Raw genomic sequence first — 16,694 nt, 5'->3', positions numbered from 1 at the left:
AACCTTAAGCCTTTGGTTGACTTCTCCTGTTTTAAAGTCATAGGAGCATTTGTCAGCAATTTCACAACCTTTTGCAAGGCTCAGCTGCAGAGACAGCTATCGCCCACAGTATTTCTGACTTGGGAACGACGGCAGTTCTCCTTGCGTGGTTTTTAGACAGATAGAGAAATATATTGGGCAAAGAGGTTGGCCACAGTTTTCAAGGCACTATTTCCACAGACAGCTAACTTGGTAGGTAGGTCAATCTGCCAGAAGAAAACCATCTTCAGCACTAGCAAACAGAATGAGCTTTCTTTCAAACATTTGCGCAGGAGTGTCATGGGTTCTTTTTAAACTAGACCCAATTTGATTGCCTCAGGCTCAAAAGATCCCTCAAAAGCACTGGACCCTATGACAACTAGAGTTTTTCTCTCTCCCTATAAGGGTTGGGGAGATGTTTTATCTTAAACCAAAAAATATGTACAGTACAAAAGTGAAACTTAGAAGTATCTACAGTATGTGAGTGTTTTCTACAGCTATTATCTTAATCTCCTATCTTATACTCTATTTCTATTACTTATGAAACTATACTATACAAAGTTATCCTGTTATTACTTCACTATACTCTATACCAGTGTTGCTCAACCTTGGCAACTTTAAGATCTGTGGACTTCAACTCCTAGAATTCCCCTTTATACAAGATATTTGTAATCTAGTAATTAGATTAGGAGGACTGGGCCAAACCAGGCAAGTTTAGTGGGTGAATTGGGGAATGGTCATCATCTCTCACCTAACATACCTGTCAGGAGCAGCCCAAGAACAACCAAGAGTCAGTCCAGCCAAACTTCAGTTCTTTATTTGCTAATGCTGTATAGACAGAATCTTGCCAGACTAAAGCTACTCTACCTAACTTAAAAGGAAATAACCTGGGAAGGCTCTAGGGCAGGGCTATTCTGAACCTCTTGGTTTTCCCACAACTGCCCTCTGGACTATGTTTCCTTTTATCAATTTCACCTTCTTGGAACGTGCTCCTTCCTTCCTGGGAACCAGCAGCACTCCCAAATCTACCACAATACCTTAAAATATAGTTAACAGGATTAAATGGAGGGGGCGAGGTGTTTTAGTCATTTCCCACTAGTATCTGATACTATGGCATCAATATCTAACCATCACAGGGCCAAAATACGAGGCATATAATATAAAATATAATGAGGTCAGTATATGTCATGAGTGCCGTTGAGCTGAAGTCATCAGCGCAATGGCACACATGACAATAGCAAGGAAATAGGTGAAGGGGCTCAAGATAAGTAGCCATCAACCCACAACGACTAACGGCCAACAAACAATAACTAAACGGATCACGGAGCACACCCAAGCCATCAGCGCCAATACAACGGAGATCGCCCAGCTGACAGCAATCACCAGAGGAATAGAAAACCCGATGATGGCGATCCCGGAACGCCAGCGGGGCCTCACAACCCCTCACCCACCGGCAGGGCAACGTATTGGACAAAGGGGGGTGACGTGACTGCGAGTGAGGGGGCGCTGACCGGCGCGGGGTATTTAAACCCCGCACCGGCGCACTCCTGTCACTCTCAGCTTTTTTCTTCCGACGCTGTAACTGCGCTGTGAATAAATCAGAGCCTGATCCACGAACCAGTGTCTGAGTATTATTCAGAGGCAGGCAGCGCATGACATAAAGCTGAGAGTCATAAACTCAGCCTCGCCGAGCCCCACCGGACGACAACGAGCCGCGGGAGGAGTAGACGGCGAGAAGACCAGCAAGATGAGGCCGGAGCGGCGCGGGCAAGGAGCGCGAGCCGCGCGGCAAGAGACAGAGGAGGACCGACCAAGGCCAGAGGCACCGCGGACTCCCGGAGCCATGGACGCCCACCCCACCCGACCCGAGCCTCAGCTCCAACCCCAAGGGGAGATGGCGACGGAGGCAACCCGACCGCGGGAGGGAGCAGCACGACTTCCGAAACCAGCGGAGGACCCCGCGCCCCACATCGCACCCCAGCAACGGGCGTGGAGCGACAGCCCAACGGCGGTCAACACGGAGGAGGACGATGGAGACACCCAGCAGACGGCGGAGGAAGCGGACCCGCGGCAGAGGGAGGATGAACCCCGCCGGCAACCCACCCCCACGGACGCGCCAACGGAACCGGCCCCAGCGGCGGCGCGGGCTGTGGACGAGGAGGCACGAGCTGAACTCGCGGCCATGCGGGCTCAACTGACGGAACTCCGGACCATGCTCCAGTCGCTTATGCCCCCCGCGCCACCCAACGACGTCCCCGCACAGGCCCACACCCCGAGCGAAGCACCGAACCCCCACGGGCCAGCGGAGGGTCAGCAGACGGCACAGGCGGACGACACCACAGACCGGGAAGCGAGAGGCAGGGCCGCGCAAAACGCCCGGGCCCCAAAGGACTTCCCCATCTTCTTCGATGGGACCCCCACGAAACTCTCGTTCTTCGTCACGAACGCTAGGGAGTTCATGGGGAGGCACGGACACTCCTACGACTCCGAGGCTGACAAGATCGCCGCCGTGGCGATCAAACTCCAAGACAGGGCGGCGGACTGGTACGTCCAACTGTACGAGTCCAGCTCCCCCGCCCTCGCCACCTTCCCTGCTTTCATCAATGAGAAAACGGCCATTTGGGTGGTGAAGGACTACTTCTCAAAGCAGGCCCACTTCATCCCCTGCACGTCGGTCCCATCCGCACAACAGCTAGCCAAACTCTTCCTCATCCACGTGTACAGGCTACACGGATGTCCCGCACGTGTGGTGACCGACAGGGGCACACAGTTCACCTCCAAATTCTGGCGGGCCTTCCTAAAGCTGACGGGGACCCAACAGGCCCTATCTACGGCTTGGCACCCCCAGACGGACGGAGCCACAGAGGTTCTTAATGCCACCTTAGAGCAATTCATACGATCATATACTAACTACCACCAAGACGACTGGGCTGAACTGCTCCCGTTTGCCGAAGTCGCATACAACAACGCCGTCCACACGAGCACGGGGAAAACTCCGTTTGAAGTAGTCTCGGGGCGCGACTTCGTCCCCATACCGGAGCTACCTCAACCCCCGGAACCCCAGGTGGACGCTAGCGACTGGGGACGGAAGATCGCGGAAGCATGGCCAGTAATCACGGCGGCGCTGAAGGATGCACAGGCAGCCTACAAAGAGCAGGCCGACAAGCACCGGCGCCAACAACCGACGTTCCAAGCGGGGGATATGGCCTACCTATCCACCAAGTTCCTAAAGTCAACCCAACCCTCGAAAAAACTGGGGCCTAAGTACATCGGGCCATTCCGAGTCACGCAAATAGTGAACCCGGTAGCAATACGCTTGGACCTGCCACACAACCTACGGAGACTCCACCCGGTGTTCCACACCAGCCTCCTGAAACCGGCAACCACCTCCCGATGGCACCCAAGCACGCCACAGCCCTCACCGGTGATGATCGATGGGCAACACCACTTCGAGATAAGGGACATTCTCGACTCCCGCAAGCAACAAGGAACTCTACACTATCTGGTCAGGTGGAAACACTTCCCCCACCCGGAATGGGTGGCGGCGCACAACGTTAACGCGCCTGACCTAACCAGGGCATTTCACCGGGCATACCCCGACAAGCCACAACCAAGGTCAGCAAGCCAAACCCCCCCCCGCAGGCCCCCCCGCCTCCCGTGCCCCAAGGGAAAGGGCCCCCCCAAGCCCGCGACTTGGGTGGACCTCCCCCCCCGGGACTCACTCCCCCCGCCCCGGGCCCACGAGGTGGTGACAAGCGTTCGCCAGCACCCTCCCCCCGCCCCCCCGGCCGCGGGGGAGTGGCAAGCAAGTCAACAGGGCAACCTGGGGGCAACGCCCAGGAGATACAACAAAGGCGACGCACTTTAAATGGGAAAAAAAAAGAAGGGCCCTACCTGGAGCTGATAAGCACCCGACCAGCCACGCCTCTCTCCTCGCCGAACTGAGCCAAACAAACAGGGTGTGGTTGGAGCATGCGCACGCCAGGACGGGACCCGGGCATGCGCACCATGGACACACCCTGGGAAGGCACGTGGTAGAGGGAGGAGCAAAGGGAGGGGCGACAACTACTCCGGCGGGAATTTCGAAAAAAAAAAAAAAAAATTCCGTTTGACAGCTCCACCGGAAAAAAAAAAAAAAAAAAACCAGAAAACCGGGGGGGAGCACTATTCGGAAAGGGGGCAGTATGTCATGAGTGCCGTTGAGCTGAAGTCATCAGCGCAATGGCACACATGACAATAGCAAGGAAATAGGTGAAGGGGCTCAAGATAAGTAGCCATCAACCCACAACAACTAACGGCCAACAAACAATAACTAAACGGATCACGGAGCACACCCAAGCCATCAGCGCCAATACAACGGAGATCGCCCAGCTGACAGCAATCACCAGAGGAATAGAAAACCCGATGATGGCGATCCCGGAACGCCAGCGGGGCCTCACAACCCCTCACCCACCGGCAGGGCAATGTATTGGACAAAGGGGGGTGACGTGACCGCGAGTGAGGGGGCGCTGACCGGCGCGGGGTATTTAAACCCCGCACCGGCGCGCTCCTGTCACTCTCAGCTTTTTTCTTCCGACGCTGTAACTGCGCTGTGAATAAATCAGAGCCTGATCCACGAACCAGTGTCTGAGTATTATTCAGAGGCAGGCAGCGCATGACAGTATAATTTCAATGATGGCTGGGTGATGCTATGAAGATGCTGTACGTCCCCAGTAGGGAAACATCCTTTATGAAAAAATCCATTCCCACAACAATATTAGTCCCAGAGAAAATCCAAAGAAATGTTCAGATAAGGAACTGCATAGATGAGGCCAGCTCAAGCTTCCATTTTTCCTCTTAATTCTTTCTCTCAGCCCTAGGAAGAAGGCAATGGCAAACCACTTCTGAAAATCCTTGCCAAGAAAACTGCAGGGACTAGTCCAGGCAGTCACCATAAGTCAACACTGACTCAGGTCAACACTGACATGGCATCCTTTAATCTTGCTTGGGATTTTTACTCTGTAAGACTGGGTGTTGAATTCTCTCTCAGTCCTTTCATCCAATCTAAATCCTCTGTATTTTCTATTAACGGCAGAGATTTAGACTAGGAGGAATGATAGTTGGAGGACTTTGATCCCCAGCCTCACAGCCTAAACTAGTGCACAAATGGAAGAGAGAAATCTGAATGCTAAAAAAAGAAAGAAAGAAAGATAATAAGAAAAATAATAGGAACTTTAAAAAAAAAAAGTACCTGAGCAGATGGAATGAGTCCTGCTCAACTCTTGAGTTTTCTTCTGCTCTGGATTTTTGCCTGGTTTTGTGTAAGTTTTTACAGCCATCCAGAAATTGTACTTCCTTGATAAGTTGCAATCTCAGGCTTAGGGGAGGTGGTGAAAACATAGCAGGAAGTTGCCTTCCCTTAAAGTGGGAGGCTCAATATATTTTCTGCAAATTTTCACACTTTAACTCACCAGGGCTTTGGGTAGCTGCTTCATAAGGAGAGGAAGCTAACGTGGCATGTGGTGTGGAGTGATTTTCATGGTCTTTGTAAGAATCTTCCAACCTGAAAGGCTGCCACTAGCATGTATGAGGGGGAAAATCATTTTTTTAAAAGTGGTTGTCTAAGGTAGCTTTTGTTTGTTAGATTTTTATCCCGCCTTTATTTTTGGTCAACCCAAGGCAGTATATTATACCTAATATTCCCACTTCCTATTTTCCCCATAATAACCCATTAGGTTGGGTTGGGTTGGGTTGGGCTGAGAAAGAATAACTGGCCCAAAATTACCCAGCTGTCTTCATAACTAACAGAGGACTAGAATTCCCAGTCTCCTGGTTTCCAGCCTAGCACCTTAGCTGCTACACCAAACCAGCTCAAATGGCTTCCACATCTTTCTCTGTTAACACCCTTTGAATAAAAAACACAACATTCCTTCACTCCACTTCTATGAGCTGAAAAAATGTTCCAAGGCTGGGCCTCAGCTTCCGTAATTTTTAGTTAGCATTGAGATTTTAAGAGCTGCAGATCCAACCCCTTTGGGTGGTACTAGATTCAGAAACCCTGGCATACAGGAATCCAAGCTTTAACTTGGTGGGTAGGAATGAAATCAGCAGACACCCAGAGGTTGAGGATAAACCAATGAAAACCTAACTTTTCTGTTGGCTTCCTTATTCCTTTAGTTCCTGACATTGATTGCAAGGAACCTGACAGAGCTGTAGCTAACAAAGTAGGAAGCAAAAAGTCAGAAATCAGGCATTTTATTGCATCATAGACTCCGTTGGGAAAACTTGATTTTGAAAGTCAAGGTGCAGGTGTTAAAAAATAAATAAATGTTGAATGTTGTGGGCACTCCTCCAAATTAGCTTGCAATGGCAACCAGCCTGCTTATAAAATGGCTGCCATCACAGGGACTACATCTCTAAACCTTCATTCTCCAGAAGGCAAATTTGTAAGGTCGCTCCCCACTGCTCTCTGTAGCTTCTCAAAATACTTTTCAACGTACTTCTGTCATTCCTTTTCCTCAGCACTTTTCCAAATAAAACATGGAGGTGTAACCATCTGCTATTTTTATTTTCTGAGACTACTTTGGGGGCCTATGTGGTGACCCCAAACATTAAAGACACTTTCCTTTGCAGTACGTCAGCTCCTTTGTTTGTTCATTTTTTAAATCAGAAGGATCCTCAAAATCAGGTGAAGGAAAATGCCTGGCATCAACTCCATATTATTCCTGTAACTTCTCTGAATTACAGGGCTCATTTTATTGATCAGGCTTTACTGATAAATCACACCCTTGCAAGAAGTGGAACTTTTAAAACTAGTCAAACACCTCTGAAGTTACAAACCATCAACTGAAAACTTGAGAACCTAAACCGCAGAAAACATAGATGGGAGGGTGGGACCATTATGTAGTCTTATTAGAACTTGAACAAGCTTGATGCCTGAGTGGAAAATTACTAACAGTGCTAGCTAGCTAACAGGTGTTTTGTGGTTTTGGGTAGAAAGTCCCTAAAGTTCTCAGAAGAAAAGGAGAAAGAGGGTGGTTTAAAGGACAAGCTATAGAATATACTGCACATGCTTAATGAATATTATCTAACACACCTTCCATATCTAATGTACTCATTTTCATACACGTGCAATGTATGTACACGTATGAAAGGGGGAGAACCAGGAAATATGTAGAAGGCGGATGGACAGATTGTAACCTCATAGTACCTAAACCAATGGGGAACAAGAAGGGCTGTACCGATCAGGGCAGAGATGTATAAAAATAAGAGTTGTTGAAGTGTCGAGCTGAGCTGCTTGAAGGGAAGGAGTGGCTCGCATTTATTGCAATAAATGCTTGTATACTCTCCTCCTTGTGTTCAAGTGATTTATTAAATGCGGTGGGGACTCTTTGTCTCCAGTCGAAGTGATCTGGCCACCGCACAGCCAACACCCTTACCTTCACCTGCTACTGTGAGAATCTATTGCTAACAATCTGACAGTTGATCTGCAAGGATCCTGACCTCCACTATACAGATCACAACAATTTAGGTTTCTGTATTTTCAAGTTCAAATTGCTATATTTCATTCGCTCAACATTTAAATTAAAGTAGGTCATCCCCAAAAGATCTTCTGGAAAGCAATACATTAACAACTAGAATCTAAAGAATGATTAATTGCAAACTACATGTTAAGTAAGCTTAATTGCATCCTAATTGTTCAAAGATAGGGCAATTTGCTATTCTGTGCCCATAAACTTTGACTGCTTCCCTAAGGTTCCTCAACTGTTATGCCTCAAGTTATGATGTGTAGAACATGAGGCTGCACACAGTGCCTGTCTTCTTGTGAAATGGACATGACACACCAACTAAAATGAATCAAACTTGTTTATTCATCTATACCCATGTACCATTACAAGAAACATGAACGGAATGCTACAAAGCACCTGAAGGACACTTACAGATTGGTTGGTTGGTTGGTTGACTGATAAGTCATCCAACTCCATTTGGAGTTCTCTTCAGACAAAGCTCCTTGATACAGTATGAAAACATATGGCTGTGATCCCAAAGAAACTCTCCCCTCCCCTCCCCACTTTCAGCTTCCAATGCTATCAAATAAGCAAAATTCATCTCAATGACCTGGGCTGTGGTCTTTTTCAGGCAAAGGTCTACTTGCAACTAAGGACATAACAACGCAAGACCCTTCTACAGAAGAGGGTTTTTTTTTAAAAAAAAATACTTCTTATTGAAGCGTTTAACAATACTAAAGGATAATACAAACTGAAATCAGAAAGAGAAAAGAAAATAGAAAGAAATGCAGAGTGCAAAAAAAAGGAAAGAAAAAGAAAAAGGAAGAGAAGAGAAATTAGGAAAAAAAGAATATTTAAAGAAGTGACTCCCAATCTTGCAACAAGTGCAAGGAAATTTAATATCCCCTCCCCATAAGATTATATACCTAATTCACTTCTTCCCATAACCCCCTCCCCTTATCCATTCACAAATCCAAAAATCATTATCATTTCTGTCCAAGTATCAGCAAAAAGTCCATAAAGGGTTTCCAGAATTTTATAGAATTTTATAGAAAATGTATAAAAATTTAACCCTGATCAAACAAGTCAACTTTATATTCCTTTCTTTTGCATCTTGATCTTTAATTAATCAAATTGCTGTTGTAGGATAGATAGTTAGATAGACAGTTTATTCGGTCAATGACCAGCAACATAAAATTAGTAAGAACAATAAACAGCATCAAACTAAATCAAATGAATACAATTATACATAGACAACTAAAAATCAAAACAATTACAATATAATCTCTAAGTCCCTAGTAAAATGATAACATATTTGTTTATCTAAACATTAATAGATCTATTATATTAATACTATATTATTTTGTAAAATATATATCCTCTAGAAATTTTTAAAAAACATTAAAAAATTGCTAATCAAAATATTCGTAAAAATAGAAAAATGAGCAGAGATCCCTACTTCTTTAACCAGTTTTGCCTTATTATCATTGCGGCAGCACAAAATTTAGCTACTGCACGTGTGATGGCTGGATTTAAATCCTGAAGAAGATGGTTCTCATAAAAACTATCAGGTCTCCCAGGGAATATTTCTATTAAGGGGAATATATATATTGATCTTATATCCCTGTAATATTTACATCGTAATAAAACATGAGAGATGTTTTCAACCTCCTTAATGCCACATATACAGATTCTTTCTGCTAAGGGAGTTTTGTTATACCTGCCTTGCAAGAGTGCTGATGGGAGGATATTGAGTCTAGCTCTAAAAAATGCTATTCTGATCTTAGGAAAGGTTAGGTCTTCCAGATAGCTTGCTGGTTCCCATGTACCCCACCTTATCTGATTTCTACTGTGCCTCTTGTGCCGTAACTGGAGGCCAGTGAGGAATTTTGTCCAGATTAATGTGACTCTCCTTCATATCACAAGCAGGGTCCGTATACAACCCTCTAAAAAATTCTTCCCATGCATGTGATGGTACTTGATTAGGTGGGGATGGGAGCGATTTTCCCAAACCTCTAGTGATATGCCAAAAAAGGGATGTATTCACACACTCCCACACTCCTGCTCTCTCAAGGCTGAAGGAAGGGCGGCACACTTAGGAGTTGTCACGTCACCAAATAAAAATTTAACCTTTTTGTCACAAAAGACTCTGATAGAAAAAAATTGAAACAAAGCTAAATACGACCTCATCTTAAATAGCATCAAAGGGATGGTACACTGCTTGAAAGACAAGAGGATCCGCTTCCGATTTGGAACACTTGGGAGCCATTCTACAGCATGCAAATCTATCTGCCCCTGTTGGCAATGAAGAAGCTGACCCAGGGAAGTTACAATCGCTCTCCTAGTATTCCAGCGTCTGACATTATGTCTATTCATGGAGATAACAAGAGCAATCTGTTGCGTTTGCAGTAGACGATTTAATTTAGCAGGAAATGCTTTGTTTATTTCCAAAGAGTCTTTGTTGTATGTAATTGCCCCGCTCTTTGCCTTATCAGAAGTTAAAGGGCTGTTCTTTAGGAGCTGCAGCTTTTTATCTAATTGTTTAACTTTTCCTTTAGCTGCTTGCGCTTTATCAGCACACTTGCCTTGGGTGTGAGGCTTAGCTGCATCTGTTTCATGAGCTTTTATAAAAGTAGAAGGTTTAAATTCTTACTTTTGCACAAAAGCCCCAATATCTCCTTTCAACACATCCAGCTCATGTTTTATGTCTTGAGAGCTGCTCCAATATCGAGTTAACAGTTTGCACCGTGAGCAAGCATTGCTTTGCCATAAACTCCTTTGAGTTTTCCCATGGAAGTCTCTCCATATTCTGACTTTGTTTTTTATTTTTAGTATTAGACTTAATTTCAGATCCCCTGCGACAGATATTTGGGCTAAGTACTTGGAATGACGATGAACGAGGGGAACCCGCACCAAAGTCCTGGCTCTCATTTATCTCTTCCCTAACAGATAGGGATAGCTCTAATAACTGTTGATTCTCCGGCTCTGTTTGAAGATCCCATTCCAGTATTTCAAATTTGTTGGAGGTGGGAGGAATGTTTATTTTACTTACGTTTCCCTTTCGTGCAAAGCAATCTTAAATTCTTGGTTGTTTAGCAAGCTTCAGTGGAGGAAGGGAATTTGGGCTAACACCATTTCTTTTCTTCCGTTTACTCATGTCAATCAGTCCCGCATAAAATCCTTTAAATGAGCATTTATCCTGAAAGTCATCTTATCCAAACAAAGTTACTAAAATTAAAATAGGTCTAAAACTACTAAAAAGGGAAAAGAGAAAAAGGAATACTAAAAAATACTAAAAATAATTTAATCTATTTTAGAGTGGCAGGAGCTGCAAAAAACGTGTGCTATCAGGCTCACTGTTGTAGGATTGAATCTCCATTCAAGCATTCTTTCTCCCTTCTCAAATATTTCTTCAAGGCTTTAGAAATCTTTTGTAAATCCAAGGGTAAGTCCTTACCTAGCTCACTTTTCATCTCTTGGCTTATCATTTGTATTTCTACTTTGGCTGTCATCTCTGTCTTATAATCCAGTTTTTCATTATTTTCCAGTGTTTCTACCTCAGCTGGAATTTGTTTCACCTCTTCACCCTGTGGTCTATCAATTCTTCCACATTGTTCTCTTTCCCATCTTTTATTTCTTCTTTAGAATCTTCTTCAAAAATGCATTAGCAGGTACAGTAATTATTGCTGTCAGTTTAACTATAAGCTTCTCTCCCAATTCTTCAAAAATCCTTTGAAATGTCTCAAGTGTCATACCATTATCTGTCATTTTGTAAATTTCCCTCTTCCTCTTTTAGTTCCAAAATAAGACAGTTTTTTCCTCTCTCCTTACTCTTCTTTTTTTCTTTTTCTTACCTGGAATGTTAGTCCCTTTTAGTGTCCCATTTCTATAATCACAAGGTGTTAAGTCTTATGAGGTAGACCAGACAGGAAACATGACCAGATGAGCTTCATTCTATTATATTGTAAAGTTACATTAACAGAATCTTGCAAGTCTGAAGGTACTTCTCTCCCCGTCCCCTTTACATCCCAAAAACTAGGGAGGGCCTCCTCTGAGCTTCTTGCCCTGCCCATATTCCTGCTTCATGCTAAGCTACCTTTTATTTGACTGTTCCCTTGGTTGCATCTCACTGCCCTGTCTCCCAAGGTCATTCCCACATACCATTACACAGTCCCAAATCTGTTTCTTTATTTTCAAATTTCAACCAATCATCTGTTTCCTAATAGACTAAACAATTTATGTTCACATGAAGATATTGTTTTGCTTATTTAGTTATTTCAAAATTCTTAGCAAAAGTCCTAATATTCCAAATTCTTCTGGTCCCTTAATTCATTTAAAACTTTCTTGAATTAAATTCTTTTTTAGCTTTTTGCCATTTGTTTTACATTCATTAAATTCCTTAAGCTGGTGGTTAGTTTTTCCTCTATTTTGGGATGAAGTTTAACACACCAGGTAGATTTTCAAATCTGTTGCTCGGAAGACCGCTTTTGACTTTGAAATAATCATAAATCCAAAAGTGTTTAGAAAGTGAGGGTGGACAAATCCAGTGTCCTTAAAGGCTCTGCTTCAGTTGAGAGCTTGATGGTTTCCCTCATCTCCCGGTGCTCAGAACAAGTTGATCGCTGTCCTGCGGTCTCCTCATGAGGAGCAGCCATCTGGAGCACAAGTGGGCGATTTCTTATCCTCTCCTTGTCCAGAGAGGTTCCATCTCCAGTCCATCGGTCTCAGCCACAGTGGTGTCTCTGCTCCTCTGCAGACATCTTAGCTCACCATTGCCTCACCCAGAAGTTCCCATTTCTCCAGAAGAGTTTTTGTTAAGTATCTGAAATTACGGCTTTGATGCAGCTATAAAAACTTCAAAGAAATGCAAGCCACCAAATAAGTCCATGTAGATAAAGGTTCCCTATCGTCATGACAGAAAAGATTTAATACTTTGTTGGTATGAGATATTCCACAATGTACATTTGGCATGAGGTAAATTTTGTTTACTAAGAAGAATTTCAACCATTTTACTGTCAGCATCACCTGAAGAAATCGATGGCTGAATATCAGGGGAGATTTCTCAAGTTTTTGAATCTGTGTCTCTTCTTTGTTTGATATTTACTTTTTTTACATTGTTTAGGTACACACTTTTTACACTCCATCCATACTCTTACCTACAACTGTCAGTTATCAGTTTGGCCAGTTATTCCTACTATATTTTCATGGTTCTCTGCCCTGTAGGGAGATCCAAGGCTGCAAAAAAAAAAAAAAAAAGAGGACAACTATTGGTGGTAGCAAAATGTTAGCATTTCCGGTATCTCTGTTTTTATGTTATTTTAGCCATAACACTTGGTTGCCATGTTGTGGTTGTCTGGAGTTTAGCAGCCCAGATATGATAGCACAGTCCAATGTGATTCTACTCTGGAATTGTCAGCTTTCACCACTAGCCAGCTTGAACATTTGCAGGGCTGCAGCTGGTCTACCATGTGGTAGACAAACTGCACCACAATGGCTGAGCTTCACAACACAAAAAGCCAAAATCAAATAAACGATATTATGCTCTAATGTTATAAGTGAAGTTGTGAATAAAGCCAGTCTGGTGGGATGACTTAACAGATGACACTCCAAGAAGCATAGATCATAGAACAGCAAGCACAGAAGCAGCACCCACTTCAGGCTCTGGAGTCCTATCCCAAGGGCTGCTGGAATGAAGTTGCCTCTTCACTATTAAAAATACGAAATTCAAAAGCTTCTGCTCCTGTAAAAAGGTCTTTAGATCCACCTTTCCCAACCTTACCAGGAGGGGTTGAACCTTTGTTCCCAGTCAACATGTCCAACAGCCATCCAGATGGTATCAGGTTTGGGAAAGCTACCTTAGCACATCCTAAAAAGGTTAACATTTAAAAGTAGGATTCAAACAATCCTCCTGTTGGAAGAAATTAAGATCTCTCCCTGCCCTCCATGTTGTCTTCCCCCAGAACACTGTCTCCCTGCAATATTGCCTTCTCCTTAAGCAAGGTAAAAGGTTAAAGGTTACGAAGTAGAATGAGTTTGATGCAAAAAGGAGATGCCAGAGAGTAATATGTAAAAGGAAGCCCAACTGGTTAAACAAAGGATTCCCTTCCGATTCAATCAGAAACCTTGGAACACAAAGGGCCGCTCATTCACAGACTTTAGCAGAGCCCATTCAGGTAAAGGTTCTTCCCCAGCCAAACAGATCTCCATAATCCAGTCACAAAAGATCCCTTCCAAGGTGAACATTCCAAGCTAGTAGACAAAGCCACAGCCCTGCAGGGGACCCAGACGACCAGGACAGGAAATACCAACAGCAGGGGGCCTGACCATAGAGCGCCTCCTCTCTGAATTCGGGTAAACTGCACTTTCCTCAAGTTCCTAGGGGGCGGGAACACCTTTGCATAGCAACAGCCAAGTTCTCCTATATGAAGGGCTTGTGGGGGAAATACAGGTGTGGTGTGGCCACCTTCCAACTAGCATACTCTGTACATGCTCTTGAGAAATAAACCTTCAACCTCTGTTCCAGCAACTGCCTGCGTCTTTTCATTCCCAGCTGGGGACGAACCCTGGTAAGAATTCCTTCTAACACTCCTTTCCCCCTACATACACATTTATGGAAAGAAAACATGATAACGTCACAGAACCAATCAGACTAGCCATCTTCTCATTTCTGACCCAGACAGATACATCCTAAAATAAAATAACAAAGGCTGGTGCCAAGTAAAACCTCTCTTGGTTTTCATTAAAGCTATTTGGAGAAAAAAAGTTGAGTCATTGTGACTTGTGAACAGATTGTCCTCTGGCTCCCCCTTGTGAATCCAAGTGAAAATAAAAGCATCTTGTTTCAAGAGATTGTAGCAAATACATAAGGCTACCAGATCTGGGTTGCAAAACTCAGGTCAGCAAATGTTGCAGCAAAGAGATGCCGAAAACCCTTTCTGATGCCATGTAGTGGTCACCCAGATTTTTACAGCCCAGATTTGCTGGCTCTGCACTAAACTATGGCTTCCTTTATCATCGTTTCCTGAACAAACCAGTCAGCTTTGTTCAATCTGTTGTCCCAGGAACTCTGGGTTCTTTTAAACCTGGCATGCTACGCCAATTAACAGGCAAGGCGGAAATCTCTTTTATAGCTTTATTCTGCAGAAGAAAGGACACCCATGACTTTAGTTCCATAAGTGCTCCGAACTTGCAGATCAGCACAACTTTTATACACGTTTAGAACAAAGAGGTCCATGATTATTGGCAAGCAATAATTATTCACACCCTTGAGTGGGCAAAACACTCCCAAAAGGTGGGCACTTTCGCTGTTGCTGGGGAGAAATATGAGCTAGCTGTTACCCATCTCTTCCTGTTATGTGCAGAACTGACCACTTCCTCCTCCATTCCTTCTCTAGTTTGGGAGTGGGGGGTTACTGCCTTTCTCTTCTTGCACCTGGCTGACAGTGGGAAACACACTGGGAAGAGCTCCAGTCTTATCTATCAGCCTTTGAAATGCTCAAAGCAAATGAGCTGGGTGTTAGGGCAGCTGATTTCTGCTGCCTACTTCAAAATAACCCTAGAATCACCATTCCAACAAGTCAATATGCTAGCCACAAACAAGAAAAAAGGTAGTGCTGTTTAGCATGTGGCTTGCAACTAGCCACTAGCCTCAAATTTCACTCATCCCAACAGGTAAAAGGTTCCCATTTAGTCGTGTCCGACACTAGGGGGCGGTGCTCATCTCCATTTCATGGCCTGAGGAGCCAGCGTTGTACAAGACACTTCCGTGGTCACATGGCCAGCATTCGAAAGCATGCAAATGAGAGTAGATAAATAGGTACCATTTTGGCAGGAAAGTAACAGCTTTCCGTGACTGTCAGTCATCACAAGGGCCCCATTAATCCTATGGAAATGTTGTGGAAGGTCCTGAAGTGGGCAGTTCATGTGAGGAAGCCCACCAGCATCCTTGAGTTGGAGGTGTTCTGTCAGGAGGAATGGGCTCCAATGCCTCCAAGCCGATGTGCAGGACCGATCAACAGTTATCAGAATCGTTTAGTTGCAGTTATTGCTGCCCATGGCGATGGGGGGGGGGGCATACCAGTTACTGAAAGCAAAGGTCCACATACTTTTGCCACACACAAGTATGTTGCTTTGGACAATTTTCCTCAATAAATCACTGAACACGTATAATGTTTTGGATTCATTTGTTTCACTGGGTTGTCTTTATCTAGTTTTAGGACTTGTGTGGAGAACAGATCACAGTGTAGGTCCTGTTTATGCAGAAATATTGAACATTTCAAAGGGCTCATAAACTTTTAAGCACCACTGTATATAATTTTTTTTAAAAAAATAAACTTTACTGTGAAGCAAAGCCACTTTGGCCACTTCGCTGGCAGGGTTTTTTATTAACCAGAATGCCGATGCTTGGTTTTATTGCTGGGTGGAGCTGTAATATTTTTTCAAGATCATAGCTGGATGACATCATCTAGGAACCCTCTCTCACACAGTGTTTCTCAACCCTGGCTACTTTAAGCTGTGTGGACTTCAACTCCCAGAATTCTGGGGGATTCTGGAAGTTGAAGTCCATTGCTGGCTGGGGGATTCTGGGAGTTGAAGTCCATTGCTGGCTGGGGGATTCTGGGAGTTGAAGTCCACACTGCTTAAAGTTGCCAAGGCTGAGAAACACTGCACTATGAGGTGCTGAGATCCTGTGTTTCTTCTTTCTTCTCTCTCTGCTAAATCTAGTGGCCTTTCCTGGGGTGGGGGAGTCTTTCTCTTTGCTTCCCCTTCTCTTCTCTCTCCTTGACCAGCGGAGTCCTTTCTTTGCCCAGCAGAAAATCTTTCATACTTGCCCACTGTTCTCCCACTCCTCAGGTCATGGTGGGTGACCTGTTGGGAGACCTCCACTTGTTCTCCTCTACCCCAGCCTCTGCTGCCTGGCTTGCTCAGCATCAGCTCAGGATGCAGCTCCTGCCATGGAGTGCAAGAGCAGGTGGGGTCTTCCAAACTCTGGTGCTGCTGAAAGGAAGCCGCTCTGGATGGACGGTATGGTTCAACTGACCTGGCTCTGCTGTTGGCCGGAAGCGAGCTGCGAGGCCACTGCCCTCAGACGCTACCCTTTTGGAGTGTCTGTGCAGCATCTGGTGTCCACAGAAAATTCCTTTGAGGCCACCTGGGCTGTGAGTTTGAGACTCCTGCTATACACCATGG

Source organism: Candoia aspera, chromosome 9 (assembly GCF_035149785.1).
Source record: "Candoia aspera isolate rCanAsp1 chromosome 9, rCanAsp1.hap2, whole genome shotgun sequence".
In the NCBI taxonomy this organism is placed as follows: domain Eukaryota; kingdom Metazoa; phylum Chordata; class Lepidosauria; order Squamata; family Boidae; genus Candoia; species Candoia aspera.
This window is presented reverse-complemented; position numbering follows the sequence as displayed.